This window comes from Fukomys damarensis, unplaced genomic scaffold (assembly GCF_012274545.1).
Source record: "Fukomys damarensis isolate Sample0158 unplaced genomic scaffold, DMR_v1.0_HiC HiC_scaffold_31, whole genome shotgun sequence".
NCBI lineage: Eukaryota > Metazoa > Chordata > Mammalia > Rodentia > Bathyergidae > Fukomys > Fukomys damarensis.
Genome location: NW_022900943.1, coordinates 3,479,538 through 3,491,957, shown reverse-complemented (window position 1 = coordinate 3,491,957; position 12,420 = coordinate 3,479,538).

Below are 12,420 nucleotides of genomic sequence, written 5' to 3'. Positions count from 1 at the left end.
TTTGTACCAGAGATCGAACTTAGGTCCTTGTGTTTGCAAGGTAGGTAGTGACACCACTTAGCTAAATCCCCAGCCCTAACATTTCCCAGAACTTCAAATGTAGCCTATATTATTGTCACACCTAAGTTTAAATTCAGACCCCACCCTTACTCCTTGTGATCTTCAAGTTTGTTTATTTATTTATTTTTTTGTCAGGAGATTCTTCCTCTACGTTTCCATGAGCATCAGGTTCATGCAGCCATGAGTGGCTCTTTCCTTCTTTTCCTTTCAATTGGTCAAAACTATGTCACCTTGGCTACAGTAGTTCAATCAGTAATAACAATAGCATCAGACACAGACTAGAAAATGACAAAGTGTAATAACTAATAACTTGCCACCTTCCACCCTGGATACAAGATTTATAATTACATAACAAAATCTAAGACAAACCAGAAAACTATATACAGTGTATGTCTTCTCAATAGTGACTTCAAGGGAAAAATTTTAAATGGAGAAGAGGAAAAAATAGAGAAATGATAGAAGAAAAAGAGATTAGAAGCAAGGCTGGAGGACAAAGGAAGATTACCCAAGCCTTTGGAAATTTATGAAGAAGACAGGAGTGAAGTAAAGAATGAGAAAACAAAACAAACAAAAAACTAAAAGCAAAATTCACTCTCAGCAGCAAAACAAAACAAAACAAAAACCAGAAACCAAAATGAAAGACCAAAAACGAAGAAAGAGAAATTATTCCGAGGGGCCGGGATTTAGCTCAGTGGTTCCACCACCTGCCTCACAAATGCAAGAACCCAAGTTCGATTCCTAGTACAAAAAAAATTACTCTGTGATTTCAAGCCTATGGTTATCTTCTGGAGTCTGTAGTTTTTTGGCAGTGTCCAATTGAAGATGTGACTCTGCTCTTGCTGATAGAGAAGGGAGACAGTCAGAGCCCAGATCTGTGCTGGATATTCCCAGTGAGCTGGCAGTAGGATTAGGGCAGAGTGCTGGTCTGGAATCTTCAAATCCACAGAAATTCAGGCTGAACATGGCCTCTGGTCATGGCCTTGGTGCCTGAGACATTTTAGCTATAACACTCTGGGTGTCTCTCGCCAGCCTGACCACAGCTCCCTGACCGTGGACGTCTTCTGTGGCTGTCCCTTACCCAGTCACTGTGGGATTTCAACCCTGGGATCCTTGAGATGAAGCCAGCCCATGGCTGCTCTGAGTCCCAGGTTCAGTTGGCCCCTCCCTAAAATGGGGTCTAATCCAGCACTCTTTCCAGGCGATATGGCAGATGCTTGGACTGGAGTCACTCACCAGCTGTTGCAGCATCCACTGCTCTGTTCCTCTGGTGCATTTCTCCCTGAAGGCCTCTAGGGTCACCTGCTTTCAGTGGGTCTCTAAATTTGATCTTCCTTTCTCTGGTCATGAGCCAGGAGCTGGAGAGAAAGTGAAAATTGCTCTTTCCTTTTTTCCGCATTGTAGTTTGACTCTTGAATTTCCCTGTGGGCTCCAGTTTCCCCAGAACCTTCCTGGGTCCCAGGGATCCACCTCCCTGCTTTTCTTCTCCAAGTTGTTATTTTCCAATGTCTAGATTCAACATCTTGGAGAGGCTGATCTGTTCCCACCTACTGCTTTGCCATCTTCCCAGAAGGCTCTTTGTCCACGCTTTTGTGACACACACTAGAGTGCTAGCCTTGGCAGCCGGGTGGACGTCTGGGCTCCAGCAGGCTGAGCCTCCCAGTGCTGCCACTCTCGAGGCTTTTTCTGCAGAAACGAGTGCTGGGTACCTTAGCTTCTTTAGGAATAGTGGGATGGTCTTGCCTCGATAACATTTTTTAAAATAGAAAAAATTGTCTTCAACATTAAAATCTGTGTTTTAAAAGATACTATAAAAAGTGAACAGATAAAATACATGATAGAAAAATTTGTAAAACATTTATGTGATATAAGGATTTGTGTTCAGAATATAAAAACATCTCTTAGATCAATGTTAAAACACAAACAACCCAATTTTTAAAAAATTAGTAAAAGATGTGAATATTTTTCCAAAGAAAATAATAAATGGCAATAAGTACATGAAATGATATTCAACAGTATAAATCATACAGAAATCCAAACCAAATCACACAGTATGACTACTTTACTAGGAGAGTGACAGCGGACTATAATAAATGTGGTGAGGGTATGAGAAGTCGGCACACTCTTCCCTTGCTGGTAGGTATGGAAATAAGTGCATCCACTTTGGAAAACATCTGATAGTTCATAAAAATTTTAAACATAGGGCCGGGGATTTAACTCAGTGGTTCTACCGCCTGCCTTGCAAGCACAAGAACCTGAGTTCGATTCCTGGTACAAAAAAAATTTTTTAAAAAACATAGATCTACCATATGACATAGCATTCTACCTCTAAGATTAGGAATTGAGTCCACAAACACTGTTTTCCATTTTTTATTCATACATGCTTATGATACATAATAACTGCACTCATCACACAGAATTAGAACATCTACATATTGCATCTTAATCCTCATCCTTTTAATGCTTTTCCCCCTTTCCTCCCTCCCAACCTCCTCATCCTCAGATCTCCTTCCCATCTCCACAAAATATCTCCCTGGTTCTTCTCATCTATCTTTTATTTTGCTATTTTAAACTGTTTGTATTTTGGGTTTTTCATATAAAAGAAACAATATATGATTTAATCTTCTGTGTCTGATTCACCTCACTTAGCATTATGGTTCAAGGTGCACCCATTTTCCTACAAATGACTCAAATGTACCCTTTTCCATGGCCCAGCTGTACTCTATCATCTATAACTATAGCTATGATTTCCTTTAGCCCCTTACCTTGCAATGGGCGCATCAGCTGCTCCCGAGACTGAGCTACTGTGTTGCAGATCTGGTGGTATGAAACACGAGCACCCATGTGTCACTGTAATACAATGCCTGAGAGACTTTTAGCGAGGACACCAGAAGACGTGGAGCTGTCAAATGGCATCTCTATTTGTAGTTTTCTGAGGAATCTCCATACTGATTTCCATAGTGATCGCACTAGTTTGCTTTCTCACCATCACTATACAAGGGTTCCTTTTTTCCCAATACCTTGCCAGCATTTGTTGTTTTTTGAGTTTTTGATGATAGCCACTTTTTTTTTCTGGAGTAAAATGGAATATCCATGTTGTTTTGATTTTCATGTCTCGTATTGACCAAAGATGCCAAAAATTTTTTCATGTGCCCATTGGACATTTGTAGTTCTTCTTTAGAGAAATGTGTTTTCTCTATTGCCCATTTTGTGAAGGAGCCTTCTGTTTTGGGGTAAGTCTAATTTTTTGAATCTTTTATATCAAAGATGCCAAAAATTTTTTCATGTGCCCATTGGACATTTGTAGTTCTTCTTTAGAGAAATGTATTTTCTCTATTGCCCATTTTTTGAAGGAGCCTTCTATTTTGGGGTAAGTCTAATTTTTTGAATCTTTTATAGCCAGGCGTGGTGGCACACGCCTATAATCCCAGCACTTGGGAGGCTGAGGCAGGAGGATCACTGTGAGTTGAGACCAGCCTGGGCTACATAGTGAGTTCCAGGTCAGTCTCAACTACATAGTGAGACTCTGTCTCAAAAAAAAAAATCTTTTACATACAGTATTCTAAATATTAGTCCTCTGATGAGTAGCTGGTAAAACATTTTCCCCTTCTGTAGGTTATTACTTCACTCTTGGCTGTTTCCTCTGTGTGTAGAAGTTTTAAAATTTGATATAGTCCCATTTGTTGATTGTTGATATTATTTCTTGTGCAGTTCTGTTCTGTTTAGAAAGACCTTGCCTAAGCATATGGCTTCAAGAGTTTACTGTTTTAATTCCCAGCAGACATCAGCCTGGGCTACATAGTGAGTTCCAGGTCAGTCTCAACTACATAGTGAGACTCTGTCTCAAAAAAAAAAAATCTTTTACATACAGTATTCTAAATATTAGTCCTCTGACGAGTAGCTGGTAAAACATTTTCCCCTTCTGTAGGTTATTACTTCACTCTTGGCTGTTTCCTCTGTGTGTAGAAGTTTTAAAATTTGATATAGTCCCATTTTACATAGTGAGTTCCAGGTCAGTCTCAACTACATAGTGAGACTCTGTCTCAAAAAAAAAAAATCTTTTACATACAGTATTCTAAATATTAGTCCTCTGACGAGTAGCTGGTAAAACATTTTCCCCTTCTGTAGGTTATTACTTCACTCTTGGCTGTTTCCTCTGTGTGTAGAAGTTTTAAAATTTGATATAGTCCCATTTGTTGATTGTTGATATTATTTCTTGTGCAGTTCTGTTCTGTTTAGAAAGAACTTGCCTAAGCATATGCCTTCAAGAGTTTACTGTTTTAATTCCCAGCAGACTCCATGTTTCTGTTTTTCTAATATTCTTTGGTCCATTTTGATTTGCCTTTAGTACAGAGTGAGAAACACAGGTGTGGCTTCACACTTCTGCATGTGGAGAAGCATTTTTCCTGGCACCATTGGTGGGAGAGATATGCTCCCCATGGTGTGTTTCGACCCCTGTGTCAAGGGCCAGATGCCCTAGGAGACTGCGTCACATCCTCAGTTCTGTTCCACTGTCCTACGTGTCTCCTGTGCCAGTACCATGCTGCCTTTGTCACTGCAGCCTTGTAAATCCAAGACTGTGAAGCCTCCTGCTTTGCTCTGGCTGCCTCAGATGGTTTTCAATGTCCTGGGTCTCTTCTGATTCCATATAAATTTTATGATCATTTTTTCTGTTTCTGTGAATAGTGTTATTTCTATTTTGATTGGGATTGCCTTAAATCTGTATATCATTTTTGGTAATATGGCCATTTTGACAATAAAAACTTGTGCATAAATGTACATAGCAGCATTGTTTGCAACGGTCCAAAAGTGTAAACAATTCAAATGTGCATCAGTTACATTTGATTAAGCAAAATGTTGTAAATCTATAAAATGGAATATTATTTAGCAGCTAATAGGAATGAATTAGCGATACATGGTACCCAATGGATAATCCTGGAAAACATTATAAGGACCAGGGATTTAGCTAAGTGGTTCCACCTCCTGCCTTGCAATTGCAAGGACCCCAGTTCCATCCCGGGTACCAAACAAACAAACAAAAAATTATGAAAAAATTCAAAAAGGGTCCCTTATTCTATGATCCCACTTAGTAGAATTATCCAAATGCATAGAGAAACAAACTAGTTTTTTATTCTATGATCCCACTTAGTAGAATTATCCAAATGCATAGAGAAACAAACTAGTTTGGTGGTTGGCCAAGGCAAGGGCGAGGGGGAAACGGGGTGTGACTGCTTCTGGGTAGGAGATTTCTTTGTGAGTGATGAAAATATTCTGAGATTAGATTGTTAGGTATTAGTGATGTTTGTATAGTTATGTAAATACATAAAAACCACTAAACCACACATTGTAAGAGGTTGGATTTTATGATCTGTGAGTTACATATCAATACACTGTTTTAAAAAGTTTAAGGCATGGTTTCCTTAACTTCTGGGGCAGTGGAATTTGTTCTTCCATAAGACTAGACCTTAAGCAGTGCTTCTACTCCACGAATTCCCTGGGCTCGCTTTGAGGCTCCTATGTACTTCATGAGCCCGAGTCAGAAAAGTCGAGAAAAATTTAATTTTGTCAATCAGTAGCAGTGTCTTTACACTCCTCAGTGAAATACACTCTACTATTAAGCTGGAGCAGTGTACAGTAGAGTTGAATATCTGAGCCCCCTTTCTTATGCTAGGAAGGAAACACAGGCCTCATGCAATGTTAGGCAAGTGCTCTACCACTGAGCTACATCCCCAGCCTCCAAGAATTTGCTGTGTTGATTGCATTTGGAATTTGGGGCTTTTGAAATAGTCAAGGTCCCTAGATGGGATATCTGGGAAAATTAAGAGACTGAGATGTGAGACTGTTTGCATAAAAATCTGGCCTGTTCTGAAATCTTTATTTTGATCATTAAAACTGCACACTGTTTCATTCCCCTTCCTCTAAAGAAGTCTCTTTCAAGATATGTGGTATTTAATGGCTCAAAGAAACATTATAGAAAAGTCTTTCTTCAAGTTGATTTTTAAAACAAAATCTTAAATTTTCTCTTTTCCTCTAAACTATTTGTCCACCAGGGAATTTAGGGGCAAAGTTTAATTATGTGCATTTCTTTCTCGACATGTTCCTGGAACCCTTAGCTCTCTGTTTAGCCATGTCTGCTGCAATAACAGAGAATATAATCTCACAGTTTTTCTGCTGAACAAATACAATTTGAGTCTGAAATGAATGACTCTTCACACCATCAGGTACATGTGAGAAGGCCGTAACCTAAACCGTGAACCACGAACCTGTTTCTAATGTGCACTGGAACCCTAATTTCTGTTTTGGTCTTCCGAGCCCTGTTGCTAAATCCCTTTCTACATTAAAACACTAACCACACTCTCCACTTCCTTGACAGACTGAAAGACGGTAGAGAATAGCAACTCTGCTTGGATATCATGTCTTCCCTTATACATAGAGCAGCCGCACACAATGATGGTCAGTAATGATTGAAACATGGCACTACATCTAACTTCCTCTGTATGAATTGAATTAATTGGTTTATTAGGTGAAAAATAGCCATGTGGATTAAAGCTAATTAAGAATTTGATTATTAATTGCCAACAAGGGAGGATGAAAAACAATGAGTAAGTTAAATAAAGGATAGACTTGTGGTCCAGGCAAACTCCAGGCCATCTCCTCCACATGCAGAGCAATGATACGAATTACGAGTTGGCTGGGTGCAGCTCACTAGTACAGTGTTGGCCTAGCATGTGCAAGCCTGCAGTTCAATCCACTGAAAAAAATGACGGCAGCAAGTATGGAGTCCGAGAAGCACAATACAGCCTATGTTTTCTGGCGTCCATGAATGTTTCCAGTAATATGAACTCCTCTTAGAAAATCCAGGCAAAAAACAAAACAAAACAAAGAGAACATATTAAAAACTCTCAAAGAAGAAAGATATAGGAAAGATACTATATGTAAACAATACACTAATTGACTTGTTCTGCTTTAAAAAAAGGGAAAGGGGGCCGGGGATGTAGCTCAGTGGTTTTAGTGTCTGCCTCGCAAGTGCAAGGTCCTGAGTTTGATCCCCGGTGTCAAAAAATAAATAAATTTTAAAAATTTAAAAAGGGAAAGGAATAATATGTTTTATTATATACTTCTATATTGATCATTTATTCATTCTGTGCATTCATCTACCAACATATCTACTTAATCATTCATTAAATTTGTTGAATATTTTATGTAGATTTTCTTATTTTTTACGTGATGTCATGTCTTAAAGATGTCAGCATTTTAATAAATATGCACTGTATTTTTTTCAAAGTTATTTGATATTCATTATGTGCTATGCAATGTGCTAAGTGTTTCACTTGAATAATTGCCTTTAATCCTAACAACTTCATATAGGGCCAGGGATTTAGCTCAGTGGTTCTGCCACCTGCCTCGCAAGCACAAGGTCCCCAGTTCGATCCCCGGTACCTCCCCCCACAAAAACCCTACAGATAAAGACACCAAAATTTAGAGATGTTAAGTAATTTGCCCCTGGGCGTGACTCTGGAACTGGTAGAACTGGGATTCATTCATTAGCAGTCTGTCCCCAAGCCCAAGTCTTGGGCTTGGTCATTTCCTTGTATCACCTTCCCATACATCTTGGTAATGACGGTACCATACTCACTGCTTGGATGTAATATGATCCGTGTAAGTATTTCCCTATTTTGAGATATCTGGATTGTTTCTTTGGCCATTAGGTAAATATTGCTGTAGTGAGAAACTTGAATAAATATATGTATTGCATAACATAATATTTGTTATACATACTTTTTTACTTCTCTGGTTATTTCTTGGCCCTTTATATATCTCTTTTGGAGAAGTTTCTATTTAGATGCTTTTCCCATTTAAAAACTGGTAAATGTGTCTCTTTATTATTGAATTGTAAAAGTTCTTTATATATTTCACATATAAGTCTCTTATCAACTATATGGGTTGCAAATATTTTCTTCCATCTATGAATTGTCTTTGTATTTTCTTAATAATGTTCTTTGAAGTAGTTATAAGATTTTTATAATTTTTATATTGCTTTTAGAACTTTGATCCATTTTGGGTCACTTTTATCTTTTGCTGAAAAGGCTTCCCTTTATTGCATGGTCTTGGTGTTCTTGTCTAAAATGAATGTGCCATTGTTACGTGGGTTCATTTCTGGGCTCTCCATTCTGTTTCATTCTTTACCCTCATGTCTGTACTATCATCTTATTTGTGGGTTCATTTCTGGGCTCTCCATTCTATTTCATTCTTTACCCTCGTGTCTGTACTACATCATCTTATTTATTAGTACTTGTAGTAAGTTTTAAAATCACAAAGGGAGCCTACATAGGAACAATACACATACTCACATGCACACAAAGTGACTCTGTTAACTGTTTTTCTTTTCTTCACAGTCGTTTTTTGGCTATTTTGGATTTTGGCCACTTGCATTTCTCCAATGAATGTCAGGATCAGCTTGTCAGTTTATAGAAAGAAGCCAGCTGTATTATGGTAGGTGTGGTTCTGAATCACACCTGTCAGATTATTTTGGGAGAAAGTTGCCATGCGAACACTATTAAGTTTTCCAATCCATGAACATAGACTATTTTGCTTATTAGGTCACCCTACTGTTTTATTGTTCTTAGAGTATAAATTTTATAATTTAGAGTTAATTTATTCTCACATATTTTATTCTTTTGATACTAATGTAAATGGAATTTTTTCTTAAATTTCTCTTTTGGATTGCTTATTGCAAGTATACAGAAATACTATCGTCATACATTTTTCATAGATGGCCTTTATCAGGTTGGATTCTCTTCTAAGTTCATTGTTTTTTATAATGAATGAGTAAAATGTGAAATGCTTTTTATGCATGTAATGAGATGATCATAAAGCTTTATTTTTATTCTAATAATATATTAATTTATTTTCAAACATTAAACCAACCTTGGATTCCTGCAATAAACCCACTTGGTTGTGGAATATAATTCTTTTTATATATTGTTGGGCTCAGTTTGATAATATTCTGTTTGAAAATTTTGTGTCTATACTATTAAGAAATACTGGTCTGGAGTTTCCTTTTTCTGTAATATCTTTCTCTGGTTTTGTTATCAAGGTAACACTGGCTTCATGGAATAAATTGGAAAATATCTCCTTTTCTTCTGATTTTTGGAAGAACTCAGAAAGAATTTGTGTCAGTTCTTTCTAAATTGGTAGAGTTCATTTATGAAGCCATTTGATTATTTCCGTAAATTATCTATCCAGAAGTAGAATTGGTGGGTCAAAGACCTAAATGTTCCCAGAACCATTGTACAAAATGCCAGGATGCCTTCTGGGGTGGGGTGGGGTGGGGTGGGGGTGCCCCTTCATGTTCCCACTGGCAATGCATAAGCTATTGTATAGTTTTCTTCACAGTGGGATCTTAATAAATGTGTGTTAAATGAATTTTCTTAGTGACCTGTTTTTCCCAACACTGAAAAACAACATTCATTATTATGTCAGTGAAATAACTGTTCTTAGCCTCAGTATTCATACTTTAAAATAAAAGATTATACCTATTACTTGGTGGAGTTGAAATTTTATGGGTTTGCTATGTTGATTCCAGTCACTTTCATCCACGATGAACCTTGTACTTCCAAGTCCAGAGCATTATAGCCTTCAGCAAATGGTTATGGTCCATGCGTGCCTAATATAATTTGGAGTCCTTGCACTACAGTGCAGCTTTCCTTGGGCACAAACTAGCTCGGTTTGTTTTGCTGTTGCCATTATCAAAAAGTAATGAAGTGGGCCAGGGATTAGCTCAGTGGCACCACATCTGCCTCATAAGTGCAAGGTCCTAAATTCAATCCCCAGTACAAAAAAACAAAACAAAACAAAAAAAACCCCAAAGAATACTAATAAAAGTACTTGGTGGATTCATGTATTATGGCTGTCATAAATAAAAGATTTTCATCCCAGCCCTTCTCAAGTATTCTGAATTCATTTTCCATATTGATAAATGTATGCATCCATTACTATTTAATTCTAATTTTGATTGTATACTGAAAATTTATGATGAATTGAGAGACACATTAAACATGGACCCTAATTGTATTTTCTTGGTTTTTTTGTATGTGTGTTTTGTTTTTGGTACCAGGGATCGAACTCGGGTCTTTGCACTTGCGAGGCAGGCAGTGGAGCCCCTGAGCTAAATTGCGGGCCCTTGTGGACCCTGTTGTAGAATGTACAAAAAGAGAGTTCTGTCCTGACTGAGGAAGGCCCTCTCTTCGTAAAGGCTCTGGAACTTGTCCCCCCATGTCTACTTGGGAGTAAGGTTCATTTGAAGTCTGCTGGATCCAGGGCGATGTTTTTCTTCTGTGTTTTCTGTTTTAGTGGTAAAGAGAAGACCTCATCATTGTGTTGGATAATAGTTCTTACACGTTAATTCCAGTGCAGGTTTAGGCAGCCAGTGAAATATATTCCTCAGTCACTTTGGTTCAGAAGCTTGTGTTACTTAAAATGGCATTCCAGGCGCTGGCCATTGCACGCCTTGCTGCATTACATTTGAACATTTTATTTTCCTTCTTCTCTTCTAGTTCCTTTCACTTTGGTGTTGTTCATTGCCCTGCTGGCCCACTCCTTTCTCTATTTAAGAGTTTGCTGGCTTTGTATCTGATCTTATCTTCGGTGCCACTGCCTTCCCACCTCTTGTGAGCTGATTTAATATTCACGGTGACATTATCTCTTGTGAGTGAATTCACATCCTACTTAGAGCAAGATGTGGTACCGATTGTACAAGAAACACTGCCAGTCTAAGGGGTGCAAAAGGTAAAACTCTGGATTTATTTTTTCTTGTGACTAGTTTCCTACCTATTTTATCCCATTCCTATGGTGTGTGTGTGTGTGTGTGTGTGTGTGTGTGTGTGTGTGTGTGTGTGTTTTAAAGTCCCTTCAGTTTTATAGGAATTTATTAAACATATACAGTTTTCCCTGACTTTATTGTTTTTAACTTTTAGAACTAGAGGTAAAATGATTTTATATTTATTTTGAAGCCTAACCGTTTTTGAAGCCCACGGCTCTGTCTGGCTCGCACTGACACTGGCAACAGGAGCCCGAGGCCTCACGCCCCAGGAAGGCTCCCAGCGCATTACAGAAGTACTCAGAGGGTGGCACTTCCCATTTCTTAGCTAAGTTGTTTTGCTTGGAAGAAAGAGAAGCTGACTGCTCAAACAGTAAATGGAATTTACTGGAAAGATGTGGGAATATCTGAGAAAGCCCAAAGGAAGCTGGCTGCCAGGGACCGAAAGCCGACCCTGGAGGACCACCCAGCCCTTCGGCGGCCTGTCTGCCCCCGTCCGAGCTCTGCTTCTCTGCCCTTCCTGGGCCCGTGTGTCTGTCGGGCTGGCTGGGGGCCCGCAGAGGAGGCTTTCCCGGTGCTCCTGAATTCACACCATCTCTTGCCTGTTCCGTGAGCGTAATTAAGTGTTCGAGTTGCAACACCGTCCATCCCCAGTGCAGCCGTCTGTGACAGTAACAGAGCTCCCGAGCTGTGGCTGGCCCAGGGTGGCTGTCAGCAAAAGGTGTCCTGTGGGCTAGATGCACACCCACTCAGCGCGCTTCCTAGGCTGGTCCTGGGATTACAGAAAATTACCATTTCACAGACAATGAGCTGTATCTGGTCCCCTTCAGACGTGTGCAAGGTTGGAGCTTCTCATCAGTATGGTCGTGTTTGTTCTCCCAACTGCCTTTCATCTGTCACGTTCATACTTACCCACGTGGTCTCTTGGGCCCATCCTTTTATCCATTATGCTCCCCTTCCACATATAAGGGAAACTGTAAATCATTTGTGAAATTTTCTGATTCATTCATTTCTGGATAGTGATGAGTAGAAGGCATGGAACTGCTCTAGTGAGGCTCAGTTTCATGCTCTTCAAAGTTGATCTGGGTATTATTTCGCCAGTAAGCATCCTTAATGTTCTCAATAATACCAGCTGTTGTGATTTTCTTACTAAGATGGTGTTTAGTGAATTGCATTCTCTGGCTCGTTACAGTGCATCTGCGTGACAATGGAAATTTTCTATAACTGTAAAACTGAGTATGCATTTTGAGATAATGCTTCTAAACACGTGTGTTTACAATCTGGTGGCAACAAAGTTCTATGTCTCTATGTAATATGTTGCTAGAACAATGTTTCATCTTCATGGGTTTATTAATCTTTTATTAATTGAGACATTACAAGGAACATTACAGTATTTGGGCTAAAAAGAGGTGGAAAACTGTTCCATAAACAAATAAAGAAGAGCCTTTATGGTAAGAGCATGATAGGAAACCAATATTGGAGGGCAAAATAGGAGACCTTCAAAGAGAAGGAGTCCAGCACCCTGAAGAAAAGGTTTCTGGCAT